Below are 24,136 nucleotides of genomic sequence, written 5' to 3'. Positions count from 1 at the left end.
TGGCACAGCAGTCAGGGCTTTCCCACCGAGGGACACCTGTGCCATGAGGCACAGCAATCAGGGTGGCCCACCAAGGGACACCTGGGGCATCAGGCACACCTGTGGTGATGGGGTGGAGAGGGGTGGCTCCACACCCAGGAGGAGGTCAGAGGCGAGGCGTTTCAGCAGGGAGCTGCTTAGGAACAAGGTAGGAAACAACAAAATATAACAAAGTATCCATTTCCGGGAATATTATGATACAGTGTCTTTGTTTAGATTGAAAGGTTTAGAATATTAATTTCTCCAGAAAAATGATGACCATGATGAGTGCAAGAAAACTGATATAACTTTGATGGTCTAGGAACAACTGAGAGAGGACTATTTTTGTTTCCTGTGTGGTAAGGTAGCGTGGATAATTGTACATACATCAATTGCTTGCAGTGTTGGTGTTCATTTTCAAGTTTCACTGTTGCAATAATATGTGAGAAATTACAGTAGTTTCTTACTCTATTAGCTGGAGAAATGTGAGAAATAAAAGCAAGGTGCCTGAATGGGAATTATCTTCTTCTAATTTGCTTTCCAGAATCTTCTGTTACTGACTCAATTTTATATTTTATAAATCATTTAACTTATTTATAAATTGATGGCATTGTTTAGGAAACTGCTGGGTAATATATATATTTTTGCATGACTAATAAGTTCATTATCTGGTAAATAAATTACTGCCATGATTTAAATTCAGTTGTGTGTTACAAAATTAAAAAAAATTATGTGTAGTAGGTGCTTAAAATTGATCATTTATAAATCAGAACATGATACTTTGGGGCACATGAAAAGAGGAAGCCATTGGATGTAAGTTATTCTCTGTTCTCATTCAATACTGCGCTGAATTGTAGAAATGAATGATGGTTGTTAATTCAGTAAAAAAAGTATGCTGAAGATAGGATAAAAAATGTCGGTCGCTTCTATAGGCCATTTTAATGGCATAATTATTTTAATTTGACATTTTCCCCTTCCTTATCTGCCCAAATTTTTCCTTTAAGCGTGTTGTATCTGCATTAAGTTTTGGGATATGTCTCCTTTCTTTTTCTGATATTGTTTATTCCTTGCATTGTCTTACTGACACTATCATACTTTATTTTTCTTGCTCATCGAGGTTTTTCTAATTGTGATACTTTCCACTAAAAAGCACTTTATCGGTATTTCACAGATTTTTTTTTTTTTAATTAAAATATTCAGTGCTCTTAGTGGCGAAGGCTCTGGCAGTAGCACGTGGCTTCCTGAGTTACTGACACATGGCACGTGCTCAGCTCCGTTATGCCTTATAGCTCCCAAGGGAATAGCTTCAAATGACACTGTGTGAAGCGTAACTGTTGTAACAAAATTTGAAAACATGTTGGTTAATGCTATAGTAACATGATGGACTACTAATAAGCAAGAAGTATGCTTAGAGAAAGGATTGAGGTGTGAAATGTCTCACTGCCCAGGACATAATCTTTCCTGGTTTGTTTGTAGAAGGCACTTGAACTCTACTTTAGCTTCAGGTGTCAGTGAGGTAGCTGAGGGTAATTGGGGTTACTGTCTAAAATACTGCCACGCATTCACGGAGCTATGGTAGCTGTGTTTGTGCTTGTAGCCCATACTAATCATAAAAGAAGAGAGGTGAGTTTAAGCAGCTTCAACAAGCTTTACATTAATCCTAGACAATTTTCATGGTGATTTAAATGAACGCATTTCATTTGACAATTGCATGCATAAAATAATAATTTACTGAAAATGATAGAAGCTGAAGTATTTCCTGGCTACTGTTACCAATGGGATCTGCTTCACGTAGTTTAGATTAAAGTCCTAAATTTTTTGCAAATTAAGCTACTTGTCTGTACTTGGTGGTTAGAGACACTTGGGTAGGAAGTGTCTCTACAACATCTGTAGGAACATGTCTTGAAGATTGGTCATCCTCCAGAAGTGGGTACCTACTGAATGCAGAGGTAGCCAAAATGAAAATCTTTGAGTATATCCTGACTTTTAGACAGCTAAAGTAAGAATCCCATTCTCGAGGGACAGACATTGCTGGTATGTCTGAAAATGACAGTTGTAAATAATATTTTTCTTCTTCAATATCTTTTTTAGCTTATTGCTGTGAAGGAACCCCAAATGGGTGGAATAGCCTCTCAAAAGATCAAGGCCCTGGAGGAAGTCCACAATTTCTGTATAAGCCCAGAAGAAAAAACACAGCTCTTGAATGACAGGTATGGAAAGAGGTTAAAATCAATTATTTATAGTAGTTGTGACTGGTTAAATTGTAGAATAACTCTCAGACTGTTGATCCAAACATAAGGCTTTACAGAAATGGACTTGCGATATGTAATATGTTTATTTTTATGTTGAAAGTGTGATGCTACATACCATGCTCTGTACTATTACTCTATTCCTGGCATATTTTCAGGGATAAAATGAATTGCAAAAAGTGCACTTCCAAGTAGCATTCTAATGAAGAAGGGGGCGTGGTGTATTGCCTATTAGAAGAGGTAGTTCATTTAAATATTAATCAGAAATGCAATTGGCCTCTAAAGCTTCTAATAGCTCATTGAAGCCCAGAAGTTACTGTTTTATACTGGTTAACGTTAGGAAACGTATGTGCTGTTAGCTCTCGGAGGGGTCATGCCAAGGATTTTGACTGACACAAATGTTTGTTGATGGGACAGTGAACATCAGGATATCAATACAGGGTTCACTTCAAATATTCTTTTGGTCACCAATAGTCATTTAAGTATTACACTGTGACAGGGATATAAAATAAGTCATGTTAACGAAATGAAAATCTATCAGAACTCTTATGAGGTAAGTGAATTCTAAAGATACTGTTTGAAGCAGCTGTTGTTGCGAATCCTGATTCAGGATCCTGCCTGTTATGCCGATTTGTCAGGAATGGGTGATTTAGATTGCTTAAAGGACCACTATCAAAGGTGTTAGCAAAGTGGTTTTAATACGGTGTTGTAAAAGTGTGACTTAACAAAGATTGATGGCAAGGAAAACCATGCAAAGGAATATTGAGTTACACTCCAGTTAGAGTGATTCATTGAGAGACTAGGGATGCAAAGGATAAGGGAGGCCCTCCTGTTGAGTGACGAGGTTCAGAATGGACACCCCCCCACCCTTACCCTGCCCATGCTTTCTGAACTCCTTCCCAGAGAGGAGACAAGGTGAGGCTGGATCCAGACTTAGTCCCAGACTTGGTCAATGGTTTACGTGTAAAGGATTATATATGCAAAGTTTATGTAAAGTTTCATTAGCATCAATTCAGCATGCAATCAAAGTTACCAAGGCAAAATCAAAGTTGTTATACTACAGGGTTATGCACAGTATTGGTTGCTTACCAAAGATCTGCCATTGGTAAAAGGTCTCTCTGCCTCGAGGAGCAAACTTGAGAGGCGTCCCAGCTCAAGGGGAGATCACCGCCATGCAGCCACGCTGACTAGCAGGGAAAGCTCAAAGAAGTCTCACTTAGGCTGCTGTATTTACAGGGTAAAGTGGTTGGCTCATAGTAAAATTAAGTGTGATGGATAAAGTATACGTGAGACTCCTTGTATCCACAGCTTTCTTTGTTCCCTGATAAGTTAGTCTTGGAAAAGCCACCTGCTATTCATGTGTTGATCGCGTGATCTCTGTTCCAAGTTCATATCCATGGGTGCTCGCTGTCACTTTTTCCCTCCATGGGTTTTCAGAGAACAAATTGAAACTAGAGGAGTTCTTGGCCTAGCTATGGCTCAGGCCTTTACCTCCTTTGGAGCCTTTACCAAACTACTGCTTGTTTGGTTAGAGGATCAAGTGCATCCAGCACAGCTGTGTATTGTGAACTGCACATCAAAGTGCATTTTAGACTTTTTGAGTGGCTCTTTTAAGTGGGCAGGTGAATACAGTGCAGTATTTACAGTCAATGCAGGTCTCTAAAAGTAATGAACGTCCCATGGAAAGAAAAAGTAACCTTTATTCCTCTAAAATAATGATCAAAAATGGGTAGCTATAGGCAGACAACATGTCAATATGTTGTGTCATGCTTCATGAAGTGTGATCCGTTCCTTCTAGAATAAAGCTTGCAAGGAACTGCAGTGAACTTTTGCATAAGTTAAACTTTGCTTGTACTGACAAACTATTACACGCTCTGCTGGTGTAGAAAATGACATTTTTCTTAGAGCTGTGTTTCTTTTAAAATTATTTGAATAATGGTACACTTATACATCAAAATCAATTTCTTATTAGAATAACCCCATGCTTTTGAAACAAAATTGTCGTGTATAAACACGTTTAGTCAATAATTGAATTTTATTCTCCCATTTAACCAACACTGTTCAGTCATAGTGTTCAATCACTAAATTAATTAACATATCTGTAACTCTAATTGTGTACCTGTCAATCAAAATCAAAGGAAAAATATGACAAAGAATCTGCCTGGCAAACAAAATAGGCTTATTACATTCAGTGAAAGTACATTGAAAAATGAAACGAAGTGTGTTTATCTACAGTAAACAGGAGTTCTTTTTCTATTTTTTCCTATCTGTTTCAATTTTTTTAAGAAGTCGTGTTTATATAGTTCCTTAAATATTACTTTTTTATACAGTTCCTTAAATATTACCTTTTTATACTTATATTGACTGTCAATCTGTGTTGGATACTATGTGCATCGTTCAACATCACCTAGCTACTGATCTCTGTTATAGTAGAGACATTGTACTCTCTGTTAGAAGGTGAAGTAATTCTAATTTTCAAGGGATGATTTCTTCTCAAATATTATTATATCATGTACTTTTATTAACTTATGTATGCTTTGGGGCGGGGAGAAATATCCCAGAAATCTTTCCTCATAAATCACTTAATGAGGGTTTTCATCAGACTCTTCTGAATGTTCTTTTAATCTTCTTGTGTCCTATGGTAATTTGCTATTTCATATAATTTAAAAAAAAATAATATTTTTTTCCTCTTTTCCTGCCCATACTGTAAGGGCGTATTAGCAATGTGAAGTCTATCTTAATAGCATGTCTCAAAGACAACCTCACAACCAATCAGGAAAGAAAACCTGATATGGACTCGAGTCTTTTATGAATATACTACTGTGAGTTCAAAAGATAAAACTCAGATCAGCACCTTCTGTTCACTTTGTTCAGGCTGAAAATTCTGCCTCCACAAATAATTATATGGCAGTAAGCAAGACAGTTTGGTATGAAGGATGTATAAAACAAGAGGATGAATACAAATACCTGGCCTCAAAAGTAATTTGTATTGTAAACTACTTTAATGCCTCTGAAAATTGCCCCATTGCATTATCATGTGGCCAATATCAGATTAAATGAAACATTTCAACGTACCAGTATAAAAAATCTCCTGGAGGTTGGAACCTTGCTTTTGGTCTTTTTATCGTCACTGAGATATTACAGATTTAGGAAGAAAAAGTGCAAAAATATGGGCAAGAAAGCAAGCAATTCCACAGAACGTTATGGTTTGGTTTTTTTTTTTTTCCCCTCATAAACACAGCACTATCTTTTAATTCTGGCATTCTGTAGAATAGTCTAAGTTATTTAGTTTTATCAGACTTGCCTACTAAAAGCAATAGTAGAGGGGGTTTAAAGCGACTGTTTGTTGCGAGCAACATGAACTGCACAACTACCATATGGGAGAACTCTGGAGATATAATACCACTAAATGTGACTGAAGTAGTTGAACGTCTGACATTCTCAGTTCTTGTGCCCTATTTCCCTTCAATAACACTGATGTTTGCAAAGCTGCAACAGAGCCATTACAATGTAAATTAGAGTATTTCATGAAATGCTCCACATACCCTTTATAATGTCATTGGCAATAACCCATACAATTTATATACCACATACGGTTTAATATCCCATATCATTTTAGTGAGACATTACACTAAAAAATGCTCTAAAATAAATTAACATTACAAATTAAGACAACCGAAGTAAAGAACCAAAGAGTATGCAGATCACTTGTCGTTCAGAAGTCTTTAACAGAGAGATTGCACATGCTTTATATTCTCCAGAGGAGTGAAATTTACCACATGCCTACAAAATCACAAAAGTTTGAACTGAACTGCAGTGTGTGGGGAAGCTTTGCTTATGAAATCTGCTCTCATTTGGGGCTTATACCGTCCCATCCACAAGCTAGACTATGGGCCTGCCACTGCAGCTCTCTTGCAGTGTGACAGTTCTTGAGCTCCCCCTCTATCGTGCGTGTATTGCATAGGCATCCCTGTAGTGTCACTGTGTGCACAAACTCCCTGGGCAGATCCATTCTGCACAGGCTTTATCCAGGTATTATACTTTAAGGATAATTTAGGTTCAGCGGCAATCTTAGCTATAGCTCCCCTTAGTCATGCTAAATCCAATTCTGTTAGTATGGATTACCCACTAGAGTCACTGCTTCTATTGTGCTATCTATGTGTTATCATCCTTTATACGTAAGAGAGTCAGAACAGGTCTGCAATGAAAAGTGGTGATCAGTAGTAGTTAGGAGTAGTCTAACTACTGTTCTATTTTGCTTTGGTATTTAGAAAATATGACCCAGAGCCCAGAATAATTCATGTTATGGGAAATTGCAGCCCAGTGAGTAATCAAAAAAAAAAAAAAGAGAAAAAAGGAAAATATGAATATTTCTGAATTTTAGAAATGGAATTTAAACAATATTTATGGACATATCAAGTGTAAGCTGGCTGTTGAAGGCAGCCAAACTTAAGCAAATGGACTGGATGGGGACTTCCCGTGGAAAATGCCCATGAAACTTATATAGGTGATAAGCTAAGGTTAGGATCAGCTGGGAATGATGTTGGAGATTTTCCTTGCTCTATACAGATGCTATTTTGCCATTATATACCACAAAGCTACTTGGGGTTTGGGGGGGTGTAAAAAAAATATGTGAACTTAGTGCTTCCAATAGTTTCTATAGCAACCTAGTGCCCAACAGTTCTTTTTCTATGCAATGTTTATTACCTGGCAAAAATACACTAGTTCATTTAAAAACGTAGTTTTCCTTGTAGTCTTAGCGAGTGAATGAGTTTCCGAAGAAGTTGAGAACTGAAAAGTGCACAAAGAATTGTATATGCAAGATAAAATTAGGCTTTGGGTATGTATGAGGGAAAAGAGAAGTCTGAAATTAGAAGTCTGAAAATGCATGCAATTTAGTTTTAGGTTGAAGGTGCTTCAATCTAATCAAAAGCTAAGAGTTTAAATGACTGCTGTGAGGAGATCTGGTCTTTAATTAGGGATCTATTTGATCTTGTGAATTTGAGTTGCGGTAGTGAAAATTAACAAGAATATTTGACTCAAATGTCTTACTCTCAAATTTGATATTCTTAGATCTGTCTTGTACCACGATGATACTTCTGCAGCAAAGGAATTTCACTTGAGCACAAGTACAAGTTGAACGGAAAAACAATGAACTGAGGAATTTTTGTTCCTAATTAGTCAAAAAAATACCTTATTGCCATCTACCAACTCCTGTTTTTTCCAAGATCCAAAAAGTGAAAATCATACCAGTTCCTTTAAGTGAGAGTTAAAAAGTTTCATCACCATGGAACAGCATACATATACAACATAGTGAGAGTTATTTAGCCCTGCTGTTTTTAGAATAGCAGATATTAATAAAGTAATTTTGTATTCACAAAAATGTCTTCAGCATTTCTGTAGTTCTTAATTTTAATTAAGTTTCAGCAACTCTGTCACTCAAATAAGTAACACCAAGTTTGGAACAGAAACCAAGCAAAAATATTTGCTTCTCTGTGTTGCTAGATTTACTTAAAATCTGGCTGGATCGTCACCTCATAATTGCAAGAATAAGGATACTTGAGGATACTAGCAAGTAGAGCATTACTTGCTCTATTTGCATTTTTACTCTGTGGTATGTTTCATAATGTTCAGGGATTTAATATATTCCATTAGTGTCAATGCATTACTTTTCTCTGTTAAGAGCACATGGCTAATGTCATTGGACGTGGCTTTGAGAATTAAATTCTAAATACACCTAATAGCTTTTTTTTTTTTTAAATTATTTTTACAATGTGCACTTTCAGGGTGTTTCAACAAGATAAAAAGCTAAAAATCAACCACAGAGGTCACAATTAAAGAGAGCAAAACTAGGTAATAACCTTATATGACTTCAATGAAACTGTCTAAAAATATGATTGAATAAGTACTTAGAAACTGATAAAAAATTATCAATTATTAGGGGAAATGAAATTCCTATTGACATGAGAGGAACTGTATTTGTGATTAACAAGGTTACTGCTCTATTAAGTAGCTTCTGGTTCAGTCTGGGACTAAAGTTCAGTTAGTGTCAAACTTTAATTTGGTGACATGAGTACGTTAGATCCTCAACCTGAGTATTTTGGAGTACTTTAACATTCAGTGTAATTCTCAATTTAAAACAATGTGATGCTAACCTGTGTAGCATGTACACATGATGTATTTATGACACTTAGAAAAAAAATTCGTGACGCTTTTTAAAAAGGATGAACCAAAATAAAAACAAATCAGGTCCAAAATTTGAATGTTAGGAAGTTTTGTTTCAGTTCTGTATTTTGATGCTTCATTTTGTGCAGCACTAGTCATATACTTTGGAAAAGACATGGCCTGGGTAATGAAAGCAAAATTACTACATCAGCAAGGTATTCCACTGGGGCTAATATTCCCTGTTTTTCTGCATTGTGCCATGGAGACCTACTTTCTGTGCCTGGATTCATATACAGTGCTGAAACTGGATTTAAGAAATGATTGCTGAGATAACATTTGTTCTGTGTCTATTACTCTTATCAGAACAAATATAGATGTTGATTGATTTGAATTTATGAAGTGTAATGATATTTTTCTTCCTAATGGCAAAATAGATATTTGCAATAATTAAGAGATGACGTTCATTCCCTCGGTGCTTTTATGAAAGTAAAAGAAGTTTACAAGGTGCTGGCAAGCCCATAACATAAGGACATAAAAAGCTGCACTATCGAACAAAAGAATCCCCTAAGTCTCTACCACCTGTTCTCAAGCCTTGCAACCAAAACTGAAAAAGTCTAGGCAGTCCAACAACGCTTAATTGATCCCATTGTGCTTGCTTGGTGCTATATGAAGCCACCATAGAACAAGAATAACTTTTCATGATATTTTAACGCCTTCCAAATGTAAATATGAAGAAGCTGCATTTTCTTGTCAAGTATATAAAGTCTGGATATAGCTCTGTTTCTATAAACGTTATTCACAGTAGTTGCTTATTCAGTTACACGCATATCCAGCCAGGCCTGCCAATTTATGAATATTGGAACTTGGTATGATGACCATATGTCCACAACATGATATGAATGAAAGACTGAGTCTGTATGAAAGCTTTACACTATTTTCATTGATGTTTTATTGCCAATTAGCATTTATTTTAATATACTTTTGAAAAGAAAGGGCATTTACACATCACAGTTCTGTAAATAATATGATCATCTTCTTCCTTTATCATTTAAATACTTCATTGTCAGACCTGCAAAAATAGCACTGGCATAGTTATGTTCCTTGCTTGAAAGGCAGGATATCTTCAGTTGTGACAAATGATTCAAGGCTGGAAACTGTTTTATTTTTTTGTAATTTTAAAAATAATGCAGTTACAGTTCATTCAAGGTCCCTGATATTCCAGAATATGAATGAAGTCTGTCATTATGTATTTGAGGGATTTCTTTATTCCCCCTCATTTTCCAAAACCTGAATGCTTTCTCAGTAACACAACTATCAGTTCTTGCCCTCTGGCAATAAGATCAAAATGAAAGTGGAATAAAAGGGAATAGAATAAGAATAAAGAATGCAAAAGAAAGATGGACTGGGAGAAGAGTAGATGAAATGATTAAAGAAAGGGAAAATAAAAGAGATGACAGATGTAAAGCTGATATGTAACAAGATTATGAATATTTTCATAGGACTTCTATGGAGGCAACCAAATGAGTTTATTTCAACATACTTGAAATTCTGTGTGCATCTATTGATTCAACATGGGAGCAATGAAATGCTCATTACGTGTCAATAAAGCTCATATTCACTGAGTTCTATGCAGGAAAGTTACAAACTAGTTTCTCAAAGAAGAATGTACTAATCTACCACTGAATAGCAACAGGCTTCAAGGAGTCTCTCTAACCATCTGACTGTCTTGATTACAAATATTTAAGAGATTAATGGGTTTCTGTGGAGGACAGGACAGCATGGTGATATTAGAAGCAGTTCACTGATCTCAGTTACTGCAGTGACTCAAACCAGGACACTGTGTCACTGATGACCACTGCTACTTCTCCAGAGGGAGCAAAAGGGGAGGATTCAGACACGGCTCAGACCCGGGGATGTGAATCATGCACCCATGGAGATGCAGATGTAGCGTGTGTACAGCACAGGGCCCAGACTGGGTGTCAGAGGTCCACGCTGCCTGCTCTGAGAGACAGGTGTTTCTCAAAGCTTGAGACTGGGAAAGAACTGTTTAAAAGAGCTAAAAGTGTACCAGAAATGAAAGCACTGTAGTAACCGTTCCTGTTAGTATCCCTGTGTATTCAGAGCTCTCATGTTTTTCTTTGGTTGAGGTAGTTACTGGATTTTGCTTAGTATCATCCTAGTGAGCTTACACAATCATATTAGTCTGAACGGTGGGGTGAAGGCATAGTTCCACAGGAGGGAACAGTCTCTCCTTTAACAGGTGGCTGATCCAGGGCACCATAGAAAAACAGGGACCTCTTCTGAGAGCCTATCTGGAGATGCAGAGTCTGAATGCAAAATCCGTACTTTGAGAAACCTGTATTTAAGCCATTTTCAAACTCATTTCCTGCATGCTTTTTCAAGGATCAGTTCTAGTCTAACCCTGTGCAGAGACATGAATTAATAGTTCCTGCCTTTTGAGGAATACCACTCAACGAATCAGTGGGAGAAGACTTTATCAGCTGTGCTTATATGCTTATTTTCTGTGTGCTGCTGTCCATCAGGTTCAACCTCAACCAACCAGCTCTGTTCTGCTGATGAGACTGTTCATAGGTAAATTTCTTTCACTAGAGAGGTAGTTCAGGTAAAGTCAGCAGAAAACTTGAGAAGATGAGTAGAACTGTAGCAACAGTAGAGATAAAATGATGTGAAATGGTTGTTTCATTTTCATGTATAAAACAGATTTGAGCTTTAGGTGCTCACTGTTGGCTTCATAATAGAAATGGGCATTGTAATGCCTTCTACTGGCAGTTCTGGCTGCTGTTTTGTAAACTTTTTTTTCACACTGGTAGTTCCTTTGCTCAAAAGGGAACAAGGAACGGAATAATCAGGGTGTTTTAGGTCATGATGAGCGCAGGCAAACCTGTGTGCTGAAACTTGAACAGCTTTCACCGGTGACCTGCATTCCTACAAAATAAGAAACACTTTGTTTTCCAACGCTGTTTGAAAAACAAAACAAGAACAATTGTATTGGTAACAGTATTACACCAGCGCTTGGATACAAGATATAAAGACAAGATGACTTACAAGTTTGCAAGAAAGTTGTTAACCCTGACAGATAGTAATCCTGCCTTGGAAAGGGGACCTAAGTCAAGCTTTTGAGGCCCATTTTAAACTGGTGTTCCAAACAAGAGCAAAGGAACCCAGATTTTGAAAGTTCATTAACTGCACCTGTAAGCTCAGTATTTCATCATGCAGAAGACAATTAGTTTATGTTGACCTGCAAGCGTATGTTTATTAAAAGTACGTGCTTTTAGACACACCCGGCCTAACGAAGCCACAGGCACTTCCTCTGGCAAATGCAAGGAATTGTGCAGTGGACACTATATTAATTTATTTTATTTTAAGAATCGTGTGTTATGAGTTCCTTAGGACACAGATTTTTGTGGTGGTTTTTTTTTTTTTTTTCCTCTCTTCAGTAGTGTGTCGAGGAAAAACTTGAATTTAAACATCCTTGTATGGTACATACACTGCATGTGCTGTGAACTGCCAGCTCTTAATTGTTTTGTTGCTTATTTGGACTCCTAAATACTGCTTCACCTTTCTTTCTTGGGTAGAAAGGGAAAAAGTCTTTTGACAGTAAAAGTTAACTTCTACTATCAGAGCCCATCAGCAACTTCACACATTTCAGTGATTGCAAGAACTTGGCATTCTCTTATCCCCCTCTCCACCACCACCGCTTTCTCTCTGCTCTAAGGCTACGATTCCCTCTGCTGCTGCAGCCATTTGTAGTGTTTTGTGGGAAGTAAATCCAGACACACAGGCAGGAGCAAATCCAACGGTTTCATTGGCAGAGCCCCAGAAAGCCTGAACTACATTCTGCAACAGCTGTGTGCCTGTTACTGATTTCTACTCAAAATGCTGGGTCCTGAGCTGTATCTTCATGACCTTAAAACAGTATTAGATGCGCTGCATGTCATTATCATCTTATGAAAAAAAAAAGCAGCACAATAACAACTACAGAGAGATACTGTAATTCTTTCGACCTGACGTCTACCACCTCAGAGATAATGCACTATTCGGGGGGAAAGTGTAAGAAAGAACACTTGTGTCCAACTCTTCCCTCTATCACCTTGAAAACAGGGAACTTATAATTACAGTTAAGTAAAGATGTTGCTCTGTCCTCTAATAATGATCTATTAGCTATCGTCCATGTCGGTATCACACTGGGAAAGGATTACCGTAATTTTCTCTGTCAAGAACAATGGTTAAGGGTGCTCGGACTCTAATGTACATTAGTGATTTTTAGGAAGGTAGAAAAGAGGTTGTTTCTCATTATTTAACTTTCTGTGTTTCTAATGTCACAGTGTTGTATAAATTTTTGGCAATTATATTCCCATAGATAACACAGCTAAACAATTACAGAAATGGTGACATGAGCACTGATGTATGAATCCCCAAATTGTCTCAACACCCTGTGAAGTGTTTAGCTTCTGATACAGCAGGGAGAGTCTATTGGGATATTTCAAAGCATTGTAAACATCTCACAACTTGGCTATTTTGTTCTCATGATTAGTAGAGCTCTTCAGAAACGTGCCATGCTCACCAGTGTCGCATTTTACCAATGGCAGTGCAAAAAGTGCTACTGCTTCTCTGAGCTGATATAGTTAAAAAATATGTAATGTTACTTTTGTGTTTGTTTGTTTTTTTTTCCATATAGCTTGACAAATACATAGTCTATTCACTGACCAATGCCTGCCTTTTCCTCTCAAGATTACTTTGAATGAAAACTAGCCAAGCAGTTTTGAGATGTTGCTCTTTGCAACTTGAATTGTTTCATTAGATAACGTCGGAACTCAAACTGCTGTGGCAGATCAAAGTTCATTCTTTTCTTTCTTAATTAGTTTTCTCCACAGAAATAGCCGATTTGCTTTGTCCATATGGCTTCCAAGAAAAACTGTCTAGGGTTTTATCAAGACAGTTGTAGTTCTTGGGAGAGGTGTCTAGCCCACAATTTCCTGTACATCTTTTGAGAGAGATATTTTTCTTCAACGCTTTTCCTTGGTAACTCAGAAAGCAGTTCATTCCCTTTTTCAGCAAATCAATGCACAGAACACCCTAACCTCTCACCAGTTTTAAACATTAGGTCTCAATGTGTCCAGCTCCCATGTCACTTATAGTCACACCAGTGAGTGGAATTTAGGTACCTGATGGCTGCCATAGTGCTATTAGCAATGTGTCCTAGGAAGGTAGTTTGTTTTTTTTATTTCCTTTTTGAATCTGCTTCTGATTTTACTGAGAACAGCAAAACCTGGCTGTGTCACCTTAATACATTAATCTGTTACTCATCAGCTAATAAGAAGCTGAACCCGATTTCCAGAACTGTTGAACTCCTGCAACTGCAGTTGAGGTAATTTACATCTAAGCCACTTGGTTCTGTGAAGAAATTAGTATTCAGTTTTTTAGCATTGCTTTGAGGAAGTCTTTAAAAGTTAAATTAGTGAGATTGGAGCTGAACAGTCAGAGCAATGTCTCGGTGCAAGCACCAGAATCACTTGCGGAAGCGCTCATGGGGGTGAGGGAGTCATTATGGCTGACTCTTTCAAAGCAGTGTCTGATTATCAGAAGAGAAATGAGATACACTATTCATGCCAAGTAACTTCAGGTTAAGTGAGCAGCAGAGATGCTAAAGCAGCACAAAGCATAGCAGGTATAAAATATGAGGTAGAATTTATTGTGTTTTAAACACATTTTAAGTAAGTCCTAGTATAGCATTTAGATTGCTCTTAAAAAGATATTGGTCTTGGGAGAGCTACAAAAAATATTTGGGTTACAGAAGAAACATGCTGAAATTCTAGATAAGAGAAGATCATACTATTCTCCTCGGAACTGCATCTAGAGGTAAAAACACTTTGTCGTATGGTTACCTTACTGGTATTCTGTCCCCATTGTAGTTTGTGGTAAAAGTTTTGTTGTCTCCTGACAATCAGGATCTTGGCTCTCTGTTAGGTGGTAAAAATGAGTTTGAATACAGAGACATTGTTAATACATATTAACAGCATAAACCAGGAGAAGCTCACATCAGTGTTTTAGCTAATGAATACAATGGGCTAGAGCTGCAACTGGTTTTAGTTGTTTTGCGCCTCCTGTAACATGGTACCAGATGCTGTGAAGAGAGCTGGTACAATCGGATCCTCACGTAATCTCCCCACTCACCAGCAGAGCTGCCTACGGGCCCTTCATAGCCCGGGTGGGCAGCTGGCTGCCAGTGCTTTTAGCTTTCCCTCTCTAGGCTTATTTCTACTCTCATATTACATGGCTTGTTCTTTCTGTTGTTTTATTACTCATGCTGTCATTAAGCTTTTTTTGCTAAGTTATTGTATCTTTAAGGGACTCTGCCTTTGTGCTTTTTTCTTCTTCTCACGCCCTCACATGCTCTCAACCTTATGGGTTTTTTTTCACTCCTCCCCTATGTTTTCCTCACAGATAATCTGTGAAGTGTCCCATTTTCCCCCCCTTATCAGTGTTTTCCCCTTTCCCTCATCTCTCCCTTCCTGCCCCTGTAATATGAAAGAAATTTTAATTTTCAATCACTCTTTTAATCTTTGTTGTTCATCTCATTTCTGTCAGACCTTCCCTTTGTTTGGTTTTTCTCTCTTTGGTCCTTGTGACCTCTTTCTCTCTCTTCTCCTGTGTGCACAGATGTACGTTTATTTAAAATTCAGATACAAATATATTTTCGTCACGTTCATTTGCAGCTGTCTCACTTTCCTCCTTCATATGAAAGCGTGACATATGAAAGCACTAGTTGTGCTCATTCTACCCTTGATAAGAGTGAAGTATATTTTTTCTCCAGTAAAGTAAATTTCCTCACTAGTGAGTGTGGGATCTTTTTCCTTTCCACAACATGCATATACGGAGCTGAATTTGCAGCACTATGTCTATACTTCATAATAGCAGTAGTCATGAAGACAGTTCATCCATCACCACTTTTCCTTACGTACAGGATTGCTCTTGGGGCTGTTTTAGGAGATACATTTAGGAGATGTAGTTTCCTGACTGAAAAAAAAGGTGACAATAAGGTGTTTTAACTAAGACATTCAAGTATTACCTTGAATTATTAATTAAATGAAGTTAATAGAATCCTTCAATGATCTTACTGTCTGATATCTGTTTGATTACTTAAAATCCTTGGTTTCTAAATTTCTAAAATAAAAAAAAAAACAAAACAGACTCCTCTTCAGTGAAATGAATATTCTCCCCATCTGTGCTGTAGGCAACCATATGATCTGCCCATGGGATAGCCTGCATTAGCACAGAAAAATGGAAGTCACATGGGGGCCAAAATCTAAGCCGTACTTTCAAAAAAATTCTGCAAGTGCTGTCATGTTCTGAAAAGTTTCAGTCAAATGTTAAAAAAGCAATAACAAACCCAAACTCCACAAAAGCACAGTTTGCCAAATGTAAAAAATTGAGGTACTTTCCTCTCACCTTATTTATTTACCACAGTCTCATTAAGCCTACGAATTGGACAACTCCAAGAGCCCTTTTTCTGTAGGGCACATTTACAGAAATTTGCAACTAGTTCCAAGAATTCCCAAAGTACCTTTATCAGAAATAAAGAATTTTATTGAATAAACAAAGAGAAAGTTACCAAGAAATAACTATACATGCGGCAGGCATACTACATCTCTAACAAACTGCAGTAATCTTATGGTACATTAAGTAACACAGGAGAGTTACTATAAACTAGGTATTTGTCAGGACATCAAACGCTTGTTTCACTGCTGAAAATTAAAATAGATGCTTCCCATTTTCCTCTTTACCTCTTTGTGAAGTGATAACTTTGGTATGACGATGGCAAAATTTGGTAGTTTGGCAAATGCAGAGAATGTGGTGATACACTTAGGGATGAATGAAAAGATTTTTAACACATCACTTGCTTTTCAGATTCTCTGTCTTCTGCTTACAAATAAATATCACAGCTTGGGTCAGTTTTGGGAGGGTCTCCCTTCTCCTTTCTCTTACTCTCTTTATCACTTCCTTCTGACTTCCCTCTAGAAGACATTGACTTTCTAGCTCATGGCAAGTCTTTACCATCTTCTGCAGCGTCTTCAAAACACTCACCTTCTTTGTCCTGTACTACGATACGCTGATAGTACATTTAGAGTAAAGTGAAGGGCTGTAAAATCATACCAGCTGTAAATGATGCAAAACAATGAAAACAAGGTGTAATGACTTATTTGAAGTACGTTTCACGGAAAGAGTGAAAGTTCTTTAATAAATATCTTCCAGTGATTCATAGCTTATGCTCTTCCTTACTCCCTGGAGAAGTGATGCATTGAGCCTTGCTTTAAAGGTAAAATAGGAAATGAAGGCATTGAACTCCTTTTTTTCATATTAATATTTCTAAATGCTCACGTACTGAATCAAGCAGTGGGATTCTAGAGAGCCACGCTGTCTTATGTTAAATTTTGGGCCTTTTATCTTATATAGAAAGAACAATTATTTTTAAAAATAATATAATAATAATTGAGCAACTGCTGCAATTTGTAGACTAAATGAACATTCATGCATTTAGCAATATTAGAAATTGTGTGCTTGCCTTATACAACTATGTTAACGTTATGAACTTTACAGAGAATGGCAAAGATCAATAGTATAGTTAATAAAGTACTTAAGGTGAAAAGGTAAAATAATTTCTTTATACAACAGAAAGGAAGGGTGAAGCTGATACTCCAGGAATATCACATATGTTGTTTTTAATAAGGGATCTGTTTAAAAAATAATGGCAACTAAAGATCAAGTCACAAAGCATGGCTATATACTCATGTATTTTCAAGCCCTTTAATTTTCATAAGTAGATATATTTAGATGTTAGTTGTGCCTTTTGGGTTTTGTTTGGTGTTTCCTTCCCCTCACCCCCCCTTATGTCAAGGCATCTCTTTTGTTTTATTAATATAAACTTCATTTCTCTGAAAAAGAAAATCAGTCAATACTATGAACAGATGCCACTGTGAGTCATTTGAAATAGGGAAAGAATCTATGCTTGAAATGAGACAAAGTTGTGACTCTTTCTAATGCCTTTTTAGTATTTCAAAGTGGATGATGACAGTGTTTTAGTGTTGTAGCTGAAATGGGTTAGTTGTGTTTTGCATACCATTGTCATTACAAGTTTTGACGGATGAATAGATTCACCTTGGTATCAGTCACTGTGTTCACTATCAACTTCAATGCTGGGAAGAAGCATTAAAATTTCAACACAGGGTTGTGAAGTATAGTGATCTTTCATTATTATACTTTGAAATTTATTTTTAAACATTTTTTGGTTTGGCTGATTGGCCATTCTTGTGTGTTACCTGCAGTTTAGAGAGCCTGAGATAGAAGCGAAGAGCCTAAATAGCCATGGCAGGAAATGAAATTACAGCATACTGAAAAGGTCAAGGCAGCACAGCTCATAATGATAATCTACAAAATATATGAGGCTTTCAATTTCAAATACATAACTTTTCTGACAGAAATTGCAAAGAGCACAGCAAATGACAAGAAATGAATCTATAACCATTGGAAAGAAATTGGAAAAAAGTTCAGACTTAACATGTTCCAGATAAAAAATAACCATTTGTGTATTATTCTCAAAAGCTGCACTTGAATTACAGGGGACGTTGGTTCTCCGCAGTAGACCTGTATATCGGTCTTCTCTTCAGTGTTAACGGCCTTTCTCCTACTTTGTAGTGAAGTACTTGGCTAATCACAGAATGTGTGTGCAGCAAGAATATTTTAAAAAGGGGAAGTTGTTCCAGAAACATAGGTAGCATTCATAGCAGAACTTGATTAATTGGTGGAAAAAAAATGGTAAACTGTTTATTGTTACAAAAAGAGAAAAACCTGAGCTCTAATGCCAAGGCTGATGGACAGAAGCAGATCTCGTAGACCACGCTGTAATGCTGCCTGATCCTGACATTTCAGTGGGCTACCTGTCTCATGTAATTTTTGGTATTCATGTTATTTTCCTTTGCAGCTCATATTTCCGTGACTGGTGAAAACATATGAGGTGTAAAATGTCATTTCCTTTTGTGGATACTTAACCCCTACAAACAGGAAGTGATCAGGTCAGGGAAATACCGTGAGCCAAATTGTTATAGGGAGAGAGACAAGAAGCAATGCTGAGTGGTTCTGTCACGAGCCATTATGCTTTTATAGTATGCAACATCTCCTGAGACAGTGAACTGAAAGATGTCGACCAGTAGGGATTGCTAACTTTTAAAATGTGTAGTGAGAACTACGTGCAAGAAGAGCTCTCTTTTCGGTGTCGTCTAATGCAGAAGGACAGAATGCTTGAAGCAGTAATAATTGGCAATCCATTGTGCTCCTGGTGCTTCAAATGAAATGCTGCCTTTGAAGCAATGGATACCAAACCAACCTTTGCATTTAATTCACCTCATCAGTCTTCACTCCAGTTGTCAAAATTTTAATGTCAATGGGGATACGATTTTCAGTTTGCTCACTAGTGATGAAAAGGCGGCAACGATAGGTAATGTTTTATCATCCTTGTTATCTTTTGCTAATTCCTTATTTGGTAAGCAATTCTTTCCCTGGGGCTACATAAGCAGGAAGGGCCTGTGCAAAGGCAGTAAATGTGCCCCAGTCTTGCTTATCCTTAATGTGTGATGGTGCAATGCTTGACATGCTCAGCACCCAAAGAACTGACTTTTAGAAGCAGGCACCTAGAGACTGATAGGACATGGCTGCTGTTAGGTCAGACTCTCTTCCTTAGGGAAACATTTCCCGTTGTTTTTTTTCCTAATAAAAATTTCCTGTAATAAAACTTCAAGACAGCTAGGAAGCTAAACCCTTTCTACTGAGGGATTTCTAGATAAATTCCTGTTTTTACACCAGATGCGTGCATTTGTTAACTTGTACAATAGCTTTCATATGTGAATGATTTACACCTGAATCTGTTCTGTGGTTTACTATTTGAGTTTAGTTTCCAAACAATATGTCTTGGAGTTGCAGCTAAACGGCATAACTTCCCAAGATGCATTCTGTATAGCAATCCACATTGGTTTTGTTTTGCTTTACAGTTTTAAAAGTGATTTACAGAGGTGTAATTTTAGATGTAGGTTACTTCATCAAACTTGCATTGCTTTTGCTTCTGTTGGAAAGTCTCCTTGTCCATTCTCCAGTTACTGAACCACAGGGGATGAACTGACGCAATATTTTTGCATTAAACTGAACACAAAAGGATCACAGCCCAGACAGATTAAATTGTTCAATACATGTCTCCTATTGCACTCAGTCTAGGGCTTGACTTATTATTATTAAAAGTAATGACAATATGTAGGTAACATTGTATCATTCTCACTGTTCACTTTGAAAAATATATTATGCATCAGAGTATTTAAAGTTGGGGCATCACAATTTAACAAGGTAATTCAGATGCTTATTTTACTTAAAAATAACTTCAGTTTATCACTTTAAAGAATAAAAAGAATAAAAGTTCTCCGATCAATAGTTAGAGGTTACGTGTGCTTATTAGCATTTAAAGTAACTTTTCCTAACTAAGATCAGGACAGTATATAATGCTGTTGTAGGCTTTTCTAAAGGAGAGGAAAACGATAAGGAACTGTGGTCTTCGAGCCCTTGAAAACAGGGAATTCTCATGGCTGGGTGTCCTAAAAAGGAATACGCAGAAAAGTCAATGGGGTTTTCCATTACTGCACCTAAAGAAAAGAATCTTGCAAGAGAGATATTCAGCACTGGTTCTGGAGAAAGAAGATGTTAATCCCTGGGATATTTCCATTGTCTATTCATTGTCATAAGGTCTGCATGGCCACTATCTTCTTCAACTTGCTACGTATATAAATACCACCCTTGACATAGTAGAATTTACCATAGCAGAAAGTGTGGTGAGTGACCTCAAGAGCTCATCTTAGTCTACTTCTCTGCCTGCCAACAGGATAACCTGTACGCAGTATATCCTCCCAACTGATGTTTGTCTAACTTTTTTACAAAAAATCTGCAGCAATGGAAATGTAGCAATTAACTTCAGTGCTTAAGGTGGAAGGTTTTTATGGTGTTTGACCTAAAGGCTCTTTCCTCCATAGGCCCATTACATGTTGTCCCTTCCCCTGTGGATAGGGAAGAACAATTTCTTACCCACGTTCCTGCAGTAGCTTTCAAATAGGTGATGACTATTACCTCCCCTGTCAACGTTCTTTTCTCAAGCCTGAAAAACCTGAACCTAAACTACTGAAAGCAGGCAGATCTGGAAAGAGAAAGGAATTTATAGGACAAAATGAAACTTGTATTGGCAGATGCTACAATAACTGTCTAAGTAAACAGCCTTTTTGGTGAAAATGTGTGCATCACTTTTTCTTCATGTAGTAGAATACTTTTAAGGAAAAGGCTCAAGGACTGAATTTGGATGGATAAAGAGAAGGAAACAATTTTCTTATGCTATGAAACTGCTTGAAATGGGAAAGAAATATTGCTGAATTGACAGGATTTTTTTTTTCTTCTGTTTTATTTTTGCAACAGACACTGATGCACATGTATAAGACAGTGTCTTCAAGAAATTAAAATAACCTGGTGATCGCAACACTCCTGAGGACTGTAGGGCTCTGTCTGTAATAGCACTTCAAATAGGGCCAGGGCATTGGCTTAAGTGTTGGTGTGCAATTTTCCTTACTGTTACTCTCCATACTCCCAGGGCCAACTAAAATTTTCTTTCACATCCCCCAGTCGTTGCAGGGAAGTTAACATGGAGGATGGACTGTTCCCAGCAGGCAGTTTAGACATACTTTTCTAGAGTGTAAGAGACTTCAGCCATGTAGATGCAAACACTGTCATGCTGGCTGGCCTCAGAGCCAGAGGACTGTATCCAGCTGTATAGATGTATGAGAACAGGGGATTGGGTTGTTGGTTAGAAAATGTTGGACTGTTCTCACTAACCAGTGACTTCTGTCTCTGCTGGACTGTAGGTTATTGTGAATGGCTTCTCTGTGAGTTACCTTCCACTTACCCTCTTATATTCTCAATTCCTTAATTCCTTCTTAATTCATGAAAGACCTTTTCCAAGTTCAGTTAAATTTGATATGTTCCTGGGAAACAGAATAGTTTGGATTTCTCATTACCTTCTGAAGAACATTTTGTCAGATATGCACACTACCAACGAGGGCAAAATCTGGCTCCACTGATATCCCTCTGGCTGTTTGTAGGTTTCTAAAGGCAGATCATTAACTGTTTCTGTGATGGATTGAGAGAGCATGTCAGGGAGATAAAATGAATGAGTTAACCTTGTCTGATATGTTCTTCCCTAACAAGGTGGTGTTTCTTTTTGTTCAGTGCTGAACAGCAATATTCTGTGGTCAATGCAAGCTAATTTTAGAGCTCAGCAGGTGTTCAAAAACAATTACAGTTATTTTCTACATTGATTTATTTGCCCCATCTTACTTTTTGGGCAAAATTCGATCTCCCCAAGCCCTTTTTAAAGGAAATTATGCTGTTGCCTCCATTATTATTTCTGACCTCTACTGCTTGAACTGTACTCCTGCCTTGTTTCTGTGTCTCACCCTCACAGGCTCATCTGTATTTTTCTTCTCTGTGCTACCTCTTATGTTCAGAATGGCAAAGCATTTCTTGTATTTCAGGCATCTTTAATTTCTTCCTCAAAACACGCTCATTTTGCTGGTGCTGACATATTCACATCACCTCTTCTCTTGCATTACCACATTCCCTGTTGGGAAATACTGGAACTCATTTCTGTGTTTTTATTAATTTATAGAAAAATTCACATGATGATGACTTATTTTAATGTGTAACTTCTAAAATTTCCTTTTATCTATAAAAATGTCTGTCCATGCCCATTTTTCACAACAATTTTTGAGCCTTATTATTAATTATTAAATTAAAATATCTGTTCAATTCCATGAAGGTAACTTAATTTTGTAAAGGTGAGGTTTTCCCATTTGGTAGAGCACTGCATAATGGGGAATATGTGGCATACTGTTAAGAAAAGAAGAGCCATTCTGACTCGGAAGCTGCTCAGAGGTAGATACATGTCTACTTGAGGTTCCTTTGTTGAGAAGGGAAAAAGAGTAATGTACAACACAATTTTCCAGTATGCCAGCCAGGGCAATAAAGATAGAGCTGCTGTTTCTGTCTGTCTAATAATCAGCTTTCCATCCTTCATTCATCCTATCTAACAAGGGGACGCTAAAAGTCTCAGCTTGTTTAGACTAGCGAATGGAAGTGAAAGAGAAGATTACTGCACTCCATAAATATGTCAGGAAACTCAGCACTAGCAGCAAAAACTGTTTAAGCTAAGGAATAAATATATATAAACTTTCAGAGCGTATATCGAGGCTGGAAATCAGAACATGCTTTATAACAATCAGACAAATGAGGTTCTGGCAGGAAATAAGGTTAGCTGGCAGGAAAAAGCCTAACTAGTTTTTGGGAGGAGCTTGAACAGTTTATGGAAGAGATAACCATCACAAATAATTACATCATCTAGAGAGACTTTATAGTCAAGGCAATCTCTTCCAAATCCTCTGCTCCAGTAGAAGTATCTTGTTCAAAAATCTGCTTAACCAGCGTATCGCTTGGAAAGGTGTCGTCTGTTCTATCCTGGTATCTAAAATTTAAACCTAAAGATTTAACATGGAATAATTTTGTTGTTATTTCTCAGTTCGTTGAAACTTCCACTTACATCAAAGGCAGCTGTGCTGAGTGAGAGTATCTGGATGTGTTTCCACATAATAAGTTCATGCCCCACTGTGACTGAATTTTCACTGTACACAAAAATAAATTACAAACCGGTTTTGGGTAGATTAAAAGAATGTCAGATGCAGATGGTTTATTAATGTAAGTGGCAGTCAAATTCTTAAAGTGTGTTGTGCTGGGAAATTTACTCCAGTGGAATGGATTTGCTGTTTTATTGTGAGGCCAAAATTTTCAATTGCCACTCAGAATTAAAGTGAGAGAGCATGTTCCTATCTCTTGTGATTGGGAATACATAAGGTTTAGAAAAGTTGTTGGACTTTAGGTTGTAGTGCTGCATTGGGAATGCAGAAAGCAAAGAAAGAAAGAAAGAAAGACAGGCAAGAGGCTTTCTAAGAAAAGGATGAAGTGGAAGCAATTATAGGTTTCTTCTATTTTTGCTTCATTTTATTATTCTAATATAAAAGAAGAAGCACAGAAATGGTGTCTTGCAAAGTTACATTCCATATTTACTCGTATGATGACTGTCCACCTAGATCTTTAAAAGACAAGTGCATTTTTTTGTGACAGAAATCAATGGATGCCCATATTTTCACATTTGATATAAGCTAATGTTGTGTTAAGTGATGTAGGTTATAAAGAGAGAGCTTATTTTAAGAATGATTTAAAATATGCAATGGAAGAATTTAGTTGACAAGTTAGAGTGGATTGGTTATTACTTTGGAGCCAAATTGTGAAGCCATTACTTTAATTTTCATTGTCTTTTCATTTTTTCTCAGGCGAACTGACTGAACTCAGTGGGAAGAACCACTAAACTTATTTTTTGTCAAAGAGAATGAATTTTCCTGACTGTGATCTTAGTTTTCAGTGTGTGAAATCTGAAATAGCCGTTATGGAAATAATCAAGTTTAACAGTAATGTACCTGGGAGCAGGGCCAGCTTGTGGACATTATCCCTTTCAAAAGTGTAGCATATTATACAAACACACAAAGGTTACAACT

General features: G+C 37.2%; 1 long non-coding RNA gene across 2 annotated transcripts in view; it reads left to right on the top strand.

Moving 5' to 3' along the window:
• Positions 1 to 24,136, top strand: part of LOC141744395 (uncharacterized) — a 196,826-nt gene that overhangs the window by 19,398 nt on the left and 153,292 nt on the right. The window contains exons 1-2 of one of the 2 annotated variants that reach the window (XR_012587426.1): positions 122 to 187; positions 2,110 to 2,228. This is a non-coding gene — a long non-coding RNA (uncharacterized LOC141744395). Of the gene's footprint in view, positions 1 to 121; positions 188 to 2,109; positions 2,229 to 24,136 lie in introns of those variants that run through there. The other variant, XR_012587427.1, reaches the window with a different exon arrangement.

This window comes from Larus michahellis, chromosome 6, assembly GCF_964199755.1.
Source record: "Larus michahellis chromosome 6, bLarMic1.1, whole genome shotgun sequence".
Taxonomy (NCBI): Eukaryota; Metazoa; Chordata; class Aves; order Charadriiformes; family Laridae; genus Larus; species Larus michahellis.
Note: the sequence above shows the minus strand (reverse complement) of the source record. Positions and strands in the feature narration are given on the sequence as shown.